Source organism: Natator depressus, chromosome 1 (assembly GCF_965152275.1).
Source record: "Natator depressus isolate rNatDep1 chromosome 1, rNatDep2.hap1, whole genome shotgun sequence".
NCBI classification, from domain to species: domain Eukaryota; kingdom Metazoa; phylum Chordata; order Testudines; family Cheloniidae; genus Natator; species Natator depressus.
Genome location: NC_134234.1, coordinates 269023475 through 269039870, shown reverse-complemented (window position 1 = coordinate 269039870; position 16396 = coordinate 269023475). Strand labels below are relative to the sequence as shown.

The 16396-nt window shown below is 42.5% G+C and overlaps 1 long non-coding RNA gene across 1 annotated transcript in view; it reads right to left on the bottom strand.

Annotated features, from left to right (window-relative positions):
* Nucleotides 1–476: 476 nt before the first annotated feature.
* LOC141986558 (uncharacterized) overlaps nt 477–16396 on the bottom strand; it is a 34940-nt gene continuing 19020 nt past the window's right edge. Inside the window, exon 4 of the long non-coding RNA XR_012639315.1 lies at nt 477–1053. This is a non-coding gene — a long non-coding RNA (uncharacterized LOC141986558). The remainder of the gene's footprint in view (nt 1054–16396) is intronic.

Sequence of the window (16396 nt, the reverse complement as noted above, 5' to 3'; positions counted from 1 at the left end):
TGGAGAATGATGGTAGAATGTGCATTTGGATGTTTAAAAGCGCGCTGGCACAGTTTACTGACTCGATTAGACCTCAGTGAAACCAATATTCCCATTGTTATTACTGCTTGTTGTGTGCTCCACAATATCTGTGAGAGTAAGGGGGAGACGTTTATGGCGGGGTGGGAGGTTGAGGTAAATTGCCTGGCCGCTGATTACGTGCAGCCAGACACCAGGGCTGTTAGAAGAGCACAGCAGGGTGTGCTGTGCATCTGAGAAGCTTTGAAAACCAGTTTCATGACTGGCCAGGCTACAGTGTGACACTTCTGTTTGTTTCTCCTGGATGAAAACCCACCCCATTGGTTCACTCTACTTCCCTGTAAACCAACTGCCCTCCCCTCTTCAACAATGACTTCATTGCCGCTGCAAGCGGTGATCATTTCAAAATAATGCATTCTTTATTAATTCATCACACAAATAGGGGGATAACTGCCAAGGTAGCCCACGAGGGGTGGGGGAAAAGGGAAGCACCGGGTGGGGTAGTGGATGAGAGGAGGAGGAAAGGACAAGGCCACATTGCACTTCAAAACTTATTGAATGCCAGCCTTCTGTTGCTTGGGCAGTCCTCTAGGGTGGAGTGGTTGGGTGCCTGGAGGGCCCCCCTCTCCCACGTTCTTGGGCGTCTGGGTGAGGAGGCTATGGAACTTGGGGAGGAGGGCGGGTGGTTACACAGGAGCTGCAGCGGCGGTCTGTGCTCCTGCTGCCTTTCCTGCAGCTCCACCAGTCACCGGAGCATGTCAGTTTGATCCCCCAGTAAGCTCAGCATTGCATCCTGCTTCCTCTCATCGCACTCCCGCCACTTCTCATCTCGCTCATCCCTCCTGTCCTCGTGTTCATTTTCGGCTTTCCTGGACTCTGGCATTGTTTGCCTCCATGCATTCTGCTGAGCTCTTTCAGTGTGGGAGGACTGCATGAGCTCAGAGAACATTTCATCGTGAGTGCAATTTTTTCGCCTTCTTATCTGCGCTAGCCTCTGGGACGGAGATGATAGGGGGAGCATTGAAACATTTGCAGCTGCGGGTGGAAAAAAAAGGGAGAGTAGTATTTAAAGACACACATTTTAGAGAACAATCCTCCTCATCTTCCTCGTCCCCAAAATCCTCATCTGATAGCACGGATTTGTCTCCCCATACAGCGATCAGATCCAGTACCTCCCGTTCGGTCCATGCTGGAGCTCTTTTGCGATTCTGGGACTGCATGGTCACCTGTGCTGATGAGCTCGCCACGCTGGCCAAACAGGAAATGAAATTCAAAAGTTCCCGGTGCTTTTCCTGTGTACCTGGCTTGTGCATCTGAGTTGAAAGTGCTGTCCAGAGTGGTCACAATGGAGCACTCTGGGATAGCTCCTGGGGGCCAATACCGTCCAATTGCATCCACACTACCCCAAATTCGACCAGGCGATGTCAATTTCAGTGCTAATCCCCTTGTCGGGGAGGAGTACAGAAATTGATTTTAAGAGCCCTTTAAGTCGACAAAAATGGCTCTGTCATGTGGATGGGTGCAGGGTTAAATTGATCTAATGCTGCTAAATTCGACCTAAACTCTTAGTGTAGACCAGGGCTAAGAAAGCATTTGAAGAGCAACTAGAAAGAGAAAAACTAACAGTAAATTTTTTAAAGCACATCAGAAGCAGGAAGCCTGCTAAACAGGCAGTGAGGCTACTCGATCAAGATGTGAAAAGAGCACTCCAGGAAGACAAGGCAGAGAAGCTTAATAAATTCTTTGCATCAGTCTTCACGGCTGAGGATGTGAGGGAGACTCTCACACTTGAACTATTCTTTTTAGCTGACATATCTAGGAACTGTTGCAGATTGAGGTGTCAATAAGTGGTGGTTTTGGAACAAATAGATTAAACAGCGATAAGTCACCAGGACCAGACGGGATTCACCCAAGAGTTCTGAAGGAACTCAAATATGAAGCTGGAGAACTACTAACTGTCGTGTGTAAACTATTGCTGTAATCAGCCTCTGTACCAGATGCCTGGAGGGTAGCTAATGTAAAACAGATTTTTAAAAAGCGCTCCTGAAGCAATCCTGACAGTTACAGGCCAGTAAGCCTAAATTCAGTACTGGACAAATTGGTAGAAACTATTGTAAAAAAAACCAGAATGGTTAGACACACAGATAAACATGATTTGTTGGGGAAGAATCAACATGGATTTTGTTAAGGGAAGTCATGCCCCACGAATCTATTAACATTTTTTGAGGATGTCAACAAGCATGCGGACAAGGGTGATCCAGTCACTGTAGTGTACTTGAATTTTCATCAAGCCTTTGACAATGTCCCTCACCAAAGCCTTAAGCAAACTAAGCCGTCATAGGATAACAGGGAAGGTCCTCATCCATCTGTAACTAGTTAAAAGATAGGAAACAAAGGGTAGGAATTGGTGATCAGTTTTTCACAACAGAGGTGTAACCACTGGGGGCCAACCCCAAATTTCTCACAAGGATCTATGCTGAGACCTGTGCTGTTCAACATAATCATTAATGATCTGGAAAAGGGAGTGAATAGTGAAGTGGCAAAGTTTGCAGAGGATACAAAATTACTCAAGATAGTCCAAAGATGACTGCAAAGAGTTACCAAAAGGATATTTGGGTGACAAAATAGCAGATGAAATTAAACATTGCACTTCAAGTAATGCACACTGGAGAAGATAACGCCAACTACTCATCTATACTCATACATAATGATGGGTTCTAAAATTAGCTGTTACCACTCAAGAAAGATCTTGGATCATGGATAGTTCTCAAGCTTCAGCTCAATGCACAGCAATGGTCAAAAAGGCTAACAGAATATTAGGAACAGGATGGAAAAATACAACAGAAAATATACCACTGCTATACAAATCTGAAAAACAGCACAAAATGGCCAGGTAGAAGGAAGAAGAAGCCTTTCTTATCACCTTCAGCCCAGTGTTTAGAACACTTACTCAGGATGTAGCAACCCTGAGTCAGTTCCCTTCTCTGCCTGATGAGGGGAAAGAATTTGAAGAGGAAGACTCCATAACCACTGGACTGTAGAGTGATCCTCCTTCTCTTTGGCCTAATGGAAATTTAATTTCCTATGAAGTGGAACGGCTTCAGCAGGAGAATTTGAGATACCACATCAAAATATCCTGTAATTCAGTAGCTAGGGCAGTCACCTGAGAGATGGGCATTCCCTTTCTATATCCCTTCTTCTCTTCAGAGGGGGGAATTGAATTGTGAGTTCCCTAACCACTGGGCTAGACATTATAAAAGGAGGCTGCTACTGCCTCCTCCCTCATGTGATACTTCCCTGAATATAGGCCAGGAGTCAGCAATCAGATCTGCCCAGGTGCAAGGCACCACTGGAACGGATCCAATTGCAGGATCAGGACCATAGTTTGAAAAAGCATTTAGGAATTATTGGAGATCCTGCTGCACAGTGTTTTTTTAAGTAGTATTTATTGTGTTGACATATTTAGTATATTTATCAGATTGAAGATTAGCTACCAAGATTTAAAAAACAAAAATAAACAGATATTTCACACCTGTAACTCCCAAACTGGTTAGTGAATCATAAGAAACAAGAGCGAAAATCACTATTTGAACCAGGAGTCTACTATAGACAGATGGGAAAAGTCTAGGGAATGGTATTCGAAATCTGGGACAGCCTCAGGAGATTCAATAGGGAAATCATCACAGAATTATCACATTCCTGGAATGCAAGATGGGAGGGACAGGCAGCAGAGATTTGCAGTCATATTGTGGACGATAATTTTAAGAGTGAAAGTTTCGTTGTATTAATTGGTTGTGGGCTCTAAACCATCCAATGTGAAACTGGCAGTATGATTATTTCTCATTAGCTATAGCCATAAGTCATCAATGCCAAATAATCAACGAGTTTCTGAAGAATTTACACTCTGATGGGGAGTGAGTGAGAATGATATGGTATGATCACTTTTTTATAAATGAAATGAGAATGGCTGCAAAGTAGGGACTAGCCAGTACCTTCCTGGAATCTCAGAAGACTCCATAACTAGTATTCTCAAGGATTCAGCAAGGAGACCAAGTAACATAATCCATGTTGGTGAAGACGGTAGGAGACCTTGTAAGATGTTTAAGGTATCTGAAGAAAGAAACTTAGAAACCTATAAGCACACTTTTGGGAACGAACCAAAACCCAGTACAATGTGAATTTACTCTTGCAGATAAAATCTTATGGAATTAAATAGAAAATTATAAACCTACTTTCATTTGTTTCACAGGGTTTGGGGGAACATGGAGGGTATGCTCTTACAAGAGAAGGAAAGATGCTTTTCCATATTGGCTTAGTTCAGGAGCTCCGGTTTATAAAATTGTTTAATGTTACTGGTTGATTGAGTGTGATCTATATGAGCTCTTTTTATAATTCAAGTGTCATGTCATTATTGTGTTATAATGCTAATTGTCAGGGTCCCTAGAGCTTACCATAAAAGCTTTTTTCCTATTTAAAGCTAAAGAAATGAATACAGTTTTTTTTAAATAAACCCTCTTTAAAACATAACTATATCTCTGCTGAATAGGTTTTTTAAAAAAAAAAGTTCTAGAAAGCCTCATTCTATATTATATTCAATAGATTTTTAGATGTGGTGTTGTAGCCATGTTGGCTCCACCTTGTCTCAAGTTATTAAGAGTAATTTTCATGAAACTAACATTTCTATAGAAACCTGTGTTTGTCTACTATCTCCAGCTACATGCAGATTCCCTATATCAACCCTGACCTGGACTGGCCACCTTTAGGAGTGTGGGGCTATTTTTGTCTCTATGTTTATTAGACTCCCAGCCACAAATTCCAGCAAGGCTGTCAGTAGTACTGCTCATATTTTCAAACATTTTGCAGAATAACTGACAACTCCCCAATTGCTCTGTCAATTATGGTAGGGATCAAATTGCATGAACACAGCATAAGGATTGAACATCCAAATGCGGGGGGAGGAAAGTAGAGAAGTGAACAACTGCTGAATGTGGCTAGGCCAGGGTCCATCCAGTTGAAAAGAATCTGATCCCAGGTCAAGCAATGATCCCTCTTTCAGATTTATTTTTAAAAACAACAGAGCTTCCATCCTAGTCTTTGGCCATGCACACATCATGCCTCTTAAGCTCCCCCAAACAAAACCATCTTGTAAACATACACCAATAAAACAAATAGCTTTTTGCTTCCCACAGCTATCTCTAACCCTGGTTTCTAACCAGCAAACCTACTGTTTCCTTTATAGCTACCCTAGCCTCTATTTAAGGTTTTAAGGATAAGTAGGCTCAGCTGTGCCTAATTACCTCTCATCTGGGAGTGACTCCATGAACTGACTCCAAAAATCCTTGTTAGGATTAAATTTAAAAATCCTCACAACACTGTTCCCTCGGCAGGGCTTCCCAGTAAGGCTACCACTAAAGTGCTATGTATTATGGCTGTGGGGTCCCTACAGAGAGCACCAGAATACCCATACTCCCAACCGCACTGCAAAAGATGCTGAAAAGTCAAATAAAACCTCAGTAATGGGGTGTTTGTAGACCCCTTTCCCCTTATTTTAGGCAAAGCTGAGAGCAAGTAAAGGCTGACATCAGTGATCTAAGGCTCCCAGGTTCTGAGAGGTGTTTTTAATGTATGAAGAAAAGAGTTTAAATAAATGGTTTTATTGGATTTTTTTTGGTGGGGGGGAGAGGAAGGTACATATTAATCTAGCATGATTCTTCTATTTGTGTAAGAAAATCAAGGAGTCTATGAACTGATTAATTAAAATACTCCTTAAATCTAATTTTTTGAGTCAACAATCTGTTTTTAAAATGGCAACTCCCCTCCCCCCCAGAAAGCCTTAAAACTACTTCAGCAGTCTGCAGTCTGAATAATCCTGCTCCTATTTTTAGGGTCTTAAATCCTGGCTTCAGCTGTGCTCTGGCAGTCAGAATAAGAAGATTTTGCAAGTGTGGAGGATTAGCCTCGGAGGCAGTTGTATGACAAAGCAATGTACTCAGCACTGATCACACAGAAGGAGGAAGGAATGTATAATTTATTACATCTTCAGATTTGCCTTTTAAAAAACTCACCAACTGCCAAAGACTATCCAGAATGACTCCTTTTTGGATTAACACCGAGCTTGCACCCCCATATCCCTGCAAAATGCATGTGAAAAGCATTGGAATGCCAGCCCTCTCATGGAAATAAGAATTCTAAGCATGTCAGTTTGGGTTCAGTCTCATCCTCTGGCATGGAGTTAACTGCTGAGACTTAAAATCTCCTCTCTTCCTGGGTATTGATCTTTACAATCAGGCCATATGCAGCTAATTGCATACATTGATGATGGGACTTTTGATTATTCATCTGTTTCATGTTTAAACTTGTTTTACCACCACTTCCTCTAAAAATCCATATCCTGATTGGGCATGTGAACTAGTGCCCTTACATTTTATTACATCAAAATCTCATTGGGGAAATTGCAACCTGACATAGAGCATAGTGAGGCCCTGGGAGACATCAGTGAAATTGGAGAAGTAAAAGTATAGTCATTGAGGGGGAAAAAATCCATTACAGCCAGTTGGATTAAATGGAAAAAAATTAAAATAAACTTAGAGAAAACACTCAGACGTATATGGCTCAGTCATTACATTGATTCTAGAAAACTATCTGCATTCAGTTAAAAAAAACCCAAAAAATAGTTTTGAGATCACAATACAGACCTGAGAGTATAATGCAAAAAAGTGTCCATAGTCATTCAGATTTCTACTGGGCCCTGCTCACCCCCCCCTTTGTGTTCACTTCCTGCAGATGTTTCAGTGATCTAGTTTCACTGGCACAAATTTTCACAGGTAGTGAATGTCAATGTCACATGTGTAAGTGTTCACAGAAACTGGGGGCCAGTTCTCTGTTTTCCTGTCTGATGCTCTATGGTACAAAGAGGCCATCAATAGATGCAAACAGCTCCCAAGGGAATACTCCTTTCCTTAGCTAGTGTAGAGCTGGGGAATTTGAGCCACCTCCTGCTTTGTCCTGTTTTTTTCTCACCTGGCAGACAGTCCAGGCAGGACTTAAGGCTGCTCTAAATTATGCTAGCTTTCAGTGGCCCCAATGGGTCAATACAGCAGCCCAAGATTGCTGAAGAAAATGCCCCAGACAGGTTCTCTTATCCCAGCTATGCTCTTAAGCTAGCCACAGGGAGCAGTGGGTAGCATAAAAGCCATTTCATTGGCTCTGTGCCAGCAGACACTACTCCTACACTGTGGTGATCCTTATGTAGCTTTTCTGGCTTAAGGACTGGATTGTGCCTGCAGCTTGTGCAAAGTGGCCCAAACATGGGAGAATCTTGGTCATTTTGATTGGGGCTCTGTCCACCTTAAGCCTCCTGGATGGCTCCTATGATTAAGAAAGTTTACATCCTTTGGTTTGCCTATTTAGAACTCATGGCCAGATTTACAAAGATATTTAGATGACTGAAGATGTAGATAGGTTCCTAGTAAGATTTACAAAAGCAGTTAAGTAGGTTAGGTGCCTAATTCCCATTGAAATCAAGTTATATCAGGCACCTAACCTACTTAGGTGGTTATGAAAATCCCAGTAAGTGTCCATCTGCATCTTTAGGCACCTATATACCTTTGAAAAGCTGGCCCTGAATGCATACCTCCACTAGGTCATAAATGCACCATTAGAAATATTTCTCTTACTTCTATCTTGAGAAACTGTTATCCAGGCATTTCAGTATGAATTTGCTCCTTTCTTAAACACCAAGGGCTTGATTCACTGCTGCATTCCTCCAGTGTTACAACCGTGTCAGGTCGACAGTAATTTCAATCTGTTTAGTTCTTATACCACTAAAATTAAAGAAAAAGTTGCATGGAAGAGAGACCCTATGTCTGCTGCAATTCTTTGCCCTCCAGAACATGGCAGCAGTTCTTCCATTAACCAGTGCCTAAGCTCATATGCACTAAAAATTGAAAGGCAATCTAGGTTTACCACTTAATCTTTTATCTTAGTTTTTTATTCCACAGAGTGCTTCAGTTTAATCTTTTCCAAGGTAATATAATTTATTTCTTGGATTCCATTTAAGATTTTTCAATGGAGCAAGTGCGCATCGTTGATCATTCTGACTTGAGGTCTCTTCATCTGCAAGGTACACATCAGCTGCCATCAAAAATACATTTATCTGTCTTTTAAATCTGTCATGAAGTAGCTAATTTTCAGCTGACCCTCCATGTCACCCTATTTAACTCTCTGCTTAGAGACCCTAAAACCAGTGAGCAGCATCTCATTTCTATGATATTTTCATTAGAGAAGGTTTGTTTTATGAACAATAATTTTAATTGGTTTTCAGGAGGGATAAGCGAGCCAGTTTGGATAAAATAAAAACTGAGCTGAACCTTCAGCCCAAGATTGGAACCAAATTAGCATTAACATTTAAAAAAAAATCTTTAAAAAGAGAAAAATGTTACACCTCTGCATTGCAGAAAAGCAGCAAAATCTCACAAGGTAACCCAAGTGGGGGAGTTCCAAAAGCTTATGATATGGTCAGCTGCATTGAGAGTCAAAGCCAGATTCTGCTTGTGAGGTTTTCTTATCACTAGTTATATGGATCCTGGACTTTGTGTTCTTAAAAATAAAAGTTTGGGTTCCTACCCTCCCCCCCAGTAGTTTAAAGAAAATATACGGGGAATAAACTATTCCTGTTACATTTTTAGGGCCACACACATACTGGCCAGCAGAAAAAAAGGAAGAAGAAGATAGGGAGGACTAGTGGGAAAAGAGAGAAAGAGAGAGAGAGAAAAAAAACCAGACACCAAAGAAAGGAAGTAAATGAAAAGAACAAAAGGAATGAACTTAAATGGAGAAATACAGAAACCGAAAAAGAAGAGTAGAAAAAAGTCACAGACTCAGCAAAATCAATTAAATGGGGGACGTTAGAAGAAATAAAAAGCAAAGAAAATGGAAAAGAGAAAAAAATGACACAATGTGTACAGAAGAAAACAAAGTAGGGTGTCTAAAAAGATAAGGAGGTAGCCCACGAGGAAAGAAATATGAATAGAAATTGGAAAAATGTGAGGGGTTGGGAAAGTCTGCAAGGGAAATGGGAAATAATAATAAGAGATTCAGTTAAGTAAAATGAAATAAATAAATGAGCAAACCAAATTAATAATATGATAATAAAAATAATTAAATAAAAAGAGCAGCCAAGATTTTTAAAGGAATTTTGAGTGCCTCCATTTTTGGGTGCCCAAGTCAAGACACCTTAAGGATGACTGATTTTCAGAGCGTGGGTGTTCATAACTTTCTGAAAATCAAAATGCTTTAAGCTGACTCAAGTTGGGCAACCAATATCACTAATCACTTTTGAAAGTCTTTACCAGAATTTCTGTCCCTTGTTCCATCCTCTTTGTTCTGCTCTCAAGGGATAAGGGGGTGAGAGAGCTGCCCTAACAGGATGTTTGGGGAGTCCCTTTGCATAAAGAGACACCCTGGTGGTATCTAGCTGGCTCTGTGACACCTATTCCTGGCCCCACTGGTGCAGGGGCCTCTTGGGGGGCAAGTCAGGGGCAGGATGTGTAAAGATGGAGATTGTTGTGATACAGCAATCCTGGGCTAACAGAGCTGGTAAAGAACCCTAAAATTTGGAGTGTTTTTTAAAAAAAATATTAAGAATCCAATTTTCAGCAAAAATTCACTGCAATTCCAACCAGCTCTAGGTGGCAGAGTGGCTCCTAGGGGACCGTTCTAGCTGGTGCAAGACAGAGCAACTTTGAGGTCATTTTTACACAATTGCTTCCAGGCATATCACCCCTTTCTCCAGTAAAACCTGCGGAGCTGGGCTCAGTGGGAAGAAAACACCTCCCTAATCCTCCTCTCCGTGGAATCTCTCCTGAAATCCACCTGGAAACCTTGTGGCTTACCTGGTCATGGATGATCATGTGCCACTCCTCACCTTCTCTTAAAAGAGGATCCCCACCGTCAGAGGGAAAGATAACACGACTACAGGTAACCTCTGCTGCATGCAGGGCAGGGAGACATATGTCCACCCAGCTTCATGACCCGGCCACCCACTCTTTCCTCAGTCTGTCCACTAATCCCTACAAGGTTGCCCATTTCCTGTCTCCTTCCCCAGTACAGACCACTGGCCATCAGAGTGCATTCTGCAAGGTTCACAGGACAGGGACACTATAGCTGAACCCCATTTCTGTGGAAAAGGGGGAGGGTCTGCAAACAGAGTCCTCATCTCATGTGGCTCTGAAGCATGTGTTTTTCTCCAAGTAAAGCATAACATTTGCAGATTCATGATATATTTATAAATATCCCAATATTTTACATTTTTCTAAAGCCCCAGCTCCTGGAATCATGTGATGTATGCAACACTCTCAGCTTTAACATTTAAAAAATGAAGTTTCTAGCCCTCAGGTTGCAGAGAAAAGCTTGAAAACATGAAACCTACAAGCTCGAAACCCAGAAAGCAAACAAAATGAATCTCAAATTTTATTATTTTTAAAGTTGACTGATTTTAAGTGCACAAATCTCAGGTATTTGGGGGGACCTGACTCATGAACTTTGAATGATAGGGGTCGGCAAAACAGCCCATGTAAATTTTGTGATATATTGAAATATGAAAATGTATACATGTTTAAAAGGATACCCTTGTTTGCAGCACTTCTAGTTAACACTATATATCTGAATTGTTTGTATTTTACTTATTATAACTTGGCACTAAACATATTATTAAAGAATATGCTATTTCTAGGGCTGGCCAAAGTTTTTGAAAACTTCTTTGGTTGAAGAATCATCTCCCCCCTCTCCCCCGCCCTCCCCCAATTCAGAGATTTCAGGAAATTTTCTGTTTTCATGACAAAACTGGAAGAGGAAATAATTAGTCTTCTTTGACCAATGGTTTTTTTGTTTTCAGTTTTTTGGTTTACCATCTTTCCATTCCCCCCATTTCACTTCTTTTTTACCGTTCTCCTAAATATTCTATTTCAGTGGCAAAATGTTGGAAAATATGGGGGAAAGATTAAAAGAAAAAGGGTTTTGTGGGGAAATGAAAATCGTTTTCCATTTTCAACCAGCTGTCCCATTTCCTTGCTTAAAAAGTTACAAGAGAGTTATAGGGGTGGAAAAAACTTGCAGGGAGAGTAGGATAGACCAGGAACAAAGGTAGGCGAAGGAATAAAATAATATGATATGAATTAAGAAATGGAAAGTTAATCTTTTTACTTTAATTGCATTATAGAGGAAACAGCAGCTCCACTATAGTTAAAGTTCTGCAATGCCTTTCATTCAAAGGATAACTCTTAGTGCTCAGGCACATAATTCCCAGTGGTTATTGCCAACTCCAGAGGGAAGGAGTTAAAGTTGCATTGGCATATTAACTCTATATTTCCTGGTTTTCTGAAGTGTAATTTTAGCCACTCTCCACATTCTGGAAAAGCATGAAGTGCCACTGGGCAACTTTACTCTCCCTTAACAAAGTTTTGGGCATGCAATAATATTTGTATATATTTAAATATATATTTGTATTATGTAATCATATTTTATACATATATATGTAAATTTCAGACTGAAAATTATTGAAGGACCAATACAAAAGAAATGACATTTTTCTTGGCCCCACCAAAAATTGTATAAAGCCACAATATTCTGCTAATTTCATACCAACTAATGAGCTTTCCCTTTCCTCAATGACTAATTTGTCCTACAAGTCACTGGAATAGAACACTTACTCAACAATTGTCAACTCATTTTAATAAAGTCAAGCTACTCTACCAGCTTATGCTCTAAGAAAGACCTTTGTAGAGAACATTAATGGGTAACACTGGTTCTTTCAGATGGAACACTAGTGGGAGGAAATGCCAAATATTTTACTGCCAAATTTGTGAGTGCTGGTCACATTATCCTCTCATTTTGCCAGTATAATAGAGGATCAGTTGTAAAATTTTACGTAGACTCGGCTACATAATCATTAACTGCATTAACAGCGAAGAAAACATAATGGTCTGAATCTGCCTAGTTTCATATGCCAAGCTAAATCTATGTGCTGCCTGCAAATGAGACTGAAGATTCATTAGCATTGGCATGACTACCACTACCTTTACTGGCTGCAATAAGAACAGCATTGCTACGTAGGGAATTTAAAACCAGAAATTAGAATATTATTACATGAAATTTGCTGTGTAAAATTTTAGACCAATGTACAATGACTCAGATATTTGGGAAAATGGGGGTTACTTATTTAAACTGGAGTTCTCGAGTGGCTCTGCGTAATCACACACATTGGATCGCACTGACTACTGTAGCATAATGGTGGAATGTCTCCAGGCAGTGCTTGTTGTGGTGCTTGTGAGCCCTGTCCTGTCCCTTCCCTCGGTGTTCCCAAATGTTGTGTGGGGAAGGCTTTTAAAGGGGGTGCCCTCTGCCACCTCCATTCCTTCCACTGCAGTCCCAGAGAAACTACTATAGGACTTTGAGAAAGAGGGGAAGGGGGGCAGGTAATGTGAATATGCAGATTCATCTTCAAGAAGTCTGGTTATAAGTAAATAGCCTTCATTCCTTCTTCAAGTGGCTCTGCATAAGGACACTCATGGGATAGTTTGGTAAGCAGTCCTCAGTACTCAGGAGTTAGGAAATAGAGCCCTAATTAAATAAGGACTGAAGTACAGCTCTGCAAAACCACGCATCTAGTCTAGATGCCAAACCCAATACAAAATGCTTAATAAATGTGTGCATTGACTTCCATAAAACAGCTTTAGAGCATTCCCAAAGTGGAACATGCTTAAAGTAAGCAAAGGCTGTTGCTATTGCTCTAATACAGTGGTGCTCAAACTTTTCCTGTCAGGCCCCTCCTTAACAGCACAGTTGGCTCGGCAGAGGAGCTTGAGCTGAAGGTGGAGCTGGGGGCTGAACTGGGGATGGGGGAGGAGCTGGGGCTAGAGGCAGAGCTGACCTTGGGGCAGAGAGGGAATGAAGCAGGAATAGAATGATTACTCAACTTATCTATGGGCAGAGCAGGAGGTGGAGGGGAGCTGTGATGGGGGCCAGGGCTGGTGCAGAGCAGGGGGTGGAGTGGAGTTGTGGCTGGGTTGGAGCTGGTCTGGGGGCAGAGCAGGGCTGGGTGGCGCTCCCTCCCCACCCCTGGCCTGCACCCTGTCATGTATCCTCCCAAACATTCCTCTGTGCCCCCCCGAGAGGGGCACGCCCCACTGTTTGGGGACCACTGCTCTAATAGAATGCAATTTTACTCCCTTAGCTAAAGGAATTGCAGCTAAATGGAAACACTTGAGGATACACTATTTCACCCAACTAGAAATGGTTTGAGAGGATACATGGTGACTTGTGATGCTTAGCATGGGAAACAAACAACCCTGAAGACTTTCTAAAATCCTTAATTTTATTTCAGTAACATGCTAGAACCCTCTTAGCATCTAAAATTATGGGAAGTACATTTCCCTTTATTGGCATGTGCCCTAGAAAAGAATACTAGTAAATGTATGGGCTGATTGATATGAAATTCAGACATTATTTTTGGCAAAAACCTGGGGTCAGGTCAAAGGACCACAAAATCTTTATGAAAAATAGTAAATGGCAGCCCTGCCATCAATGCATGCAGTTTACTCACTTGCCAACCTGACATAATAGCAATAATAAATGCAGTCTTAACGGACAAATAAGTCAAAGAGCATTCCACGAATGGCTCAAAAGGAGATTTCATAAACGGATACAAAACCAAATTAAGATCCCATGCTGCAACAGGATTTCATAGATGAGGATACACATTAGATAGTCCTTTCAAAATTCTTGCTCACACAATGCAAAACACCACCAAAACATGATTAGCAGATAAGGCCAGCCAATGAATGCTTAAAGAGGAAACTGATGACCTCTGTAACTGTAAATATATCAAATGCACCAAAACACAAGGAATGGAAATTGTATTCAGTGACTCTGATCAGACTTGTTCTGCAGCCAAGAGACACATCTGGTCCATTTAAAAGGTAACATTTTCTTGTTGATTGTATTCTAGAAGTAAGGGAAACTTTTTGAACCTTTACAGGACAGGATTGTTCAATATTAGGCAAAGTCCGATAGCCCAGGCTACCAGATGAAGAGGCTGAGAATCTGGTTGAAAAATATTGCCATGCTGCTGAGTCAATAGGTTCAGAGATAAGGGGAGCAATTTGAACCAACATAGCACTGTCCACACTGGCTCTTCTGTCAGTGTAACTTATGTCGCTCAGAGGGGCGTTTTGTCACCCCCAGAGTGACATAAGTTATACTGACAAAAGTGTTAGTGTAGACATAGGTAAGTGAAGCTAGATTGCCTTTTAGACTGGCTAGCTTTGTTATTCTAAAGGCTGGATGGATAGTCATATGATTGCTACTTCAATAAAAATCAGATTTATTGCCATGTGTACTTATTATTCACGTGTATACATATGCCATTGTTTAGATTTCTTAGGATTTTGCACAATGCCTGATTGTAGAATTACTGTAATATTAAATGTCTTGCAACTGACAGTAGTTTTGCTAAACTGTAGAAATTCTGCAGAGAGATGGGCCCAAATTATGAAGTATGGATCTAGAGTTGGGTACAAATCCAGACCTTCCCAAAGTATAAGTTGATCTGCATGTGGCACTCTGTCCATTATTGAGGTAGGCTTGAATCATCAAACTTGGATCTAGATTTCCACATCTCCAAACTATGGGATGAATGAATGATGATGGGTTGGATCCATTGGGGCCACTGAACAACCATGTTAAAAGTAGATTAATAAAGTTGCAAATTTAAGCCCTCAGAAATTAGGGAATGCTAGAATTAAGGGTCCCTGTGCAAGCTTAAAGCATCCTTTTTCAGCATATGCTACATGATATAGTCTTTTGTTCCATGATCACCACAGGACCCCCACCTCATTCAATGGACAAGATGGATGGTGCACACATGGGTCATCAGTAGGGTTAGAACCTTTAGATCCACTGCACAGACCTCTGCTACTTGAGCTAATGAGTAACTGATAGTAATGGTAGGTTGTCTTCCTCTTTGTGGACTAGCACAATCTGCCAGTAGGAGTCATGGATATTCGCTGACAGCAGAGGAATGGTGAGGCTCAGGAATCTTGGGTTCCATTCTAGGCTCTGGAGGGGAGTATTCTCTAGTGTTCACAGACCCTGGCTCCTTGTCCTAGTTCCAGTGTCCACTCCGCAGTCTCCTTGCCCAGCTAGTCCCAGTTTTCCCCCAATTCCTAGTCACAGTTTTTCTAACCATCCTCCCAGTCACCAGGCTCCTTGTCCCAGTCTATTAGTTTTCCTCCCCCACCAGTCTGTCTTTTGTCCCCTCTGAATTTGAGTCAGGTGGCTACCTCCTCTATACTACTCCTGAGGGAATTCTGTGCCACTGTGCATGTGCAGAATTCACGACCCCCTCAGATTTCTTTGCTTCCCTGCAGATTTCTGACAGGGAAGCAAAGGGAAGCTGCAAGAGCACTCATGCGCCACTCCCCAGCAGTGTGGATTCATTGTTTCAGGTGCCCAGAGCAGCCAGTGGAGTGGTAAATCACTGGGGGCGGGAGGGGATGGGCTGCATATGCCCCAGCCAGTGGCTCGTACCCTGTGCCAGGCTCAGCTACTAGTCTTGGCTGGGCTGGGGAGGACGGGACTTCCTCTTCCCCTGCAAGGAGCAGCCAGGTCTAGTCAGACCCACCCCCAGAAACTTCTCCTGCTGCAGGAAGCATCACAAGCCACCCAACTTTCTGCCCCCATTGCTCCTCAGCTATGGGGGCATGGGGTCACTGTATGGGAGCAGCTCCTCCATCCACCCAACACCCGTGCATCTGGACCAACCTCATACCCAGATTTCCCTGCCAAGCCTAACTCCCTGCACCCAGAACCCCCCCACTGACCCCACTGAACCTGAACCCACACCCTGACAAGCCTCACCCTCTGCATCCAGAGCCCCCCTGCACCCAGACCTCTGACTCTGAGCCCCACCTCCCTGCATCAGGACCCCACCCATGTATGTAGACCCCCCCCACTCGTACCCCCACCCTAACAAGCCCCACCCCACCCCACCTGCACCTGTACCACCCTGACTAGCCACCTGCACCCAGACTCCCACCACACTGAACCCCACCAAGCCAGGACCTGAACCCCCCTACTGAGCCCTCCACATCCAGACCCCTCCTTGCTGACTCCCAACCACCTTCACTTGGATCCCCCTTCAGAGTCCCATTTTGTCTGCACCCAGAAACCCTGCCTGCCTCCCAACGAGCCCCTGTTCATCCAGATCTCCCTCGCACCTGGACCCCACACCAAGCGACCCACACCCAGATTGCCCCACACAGAATCCTATCACCCCACACCTGGATCTCCCTACACTAAGCCCCTTCATCCTTGGATCCTG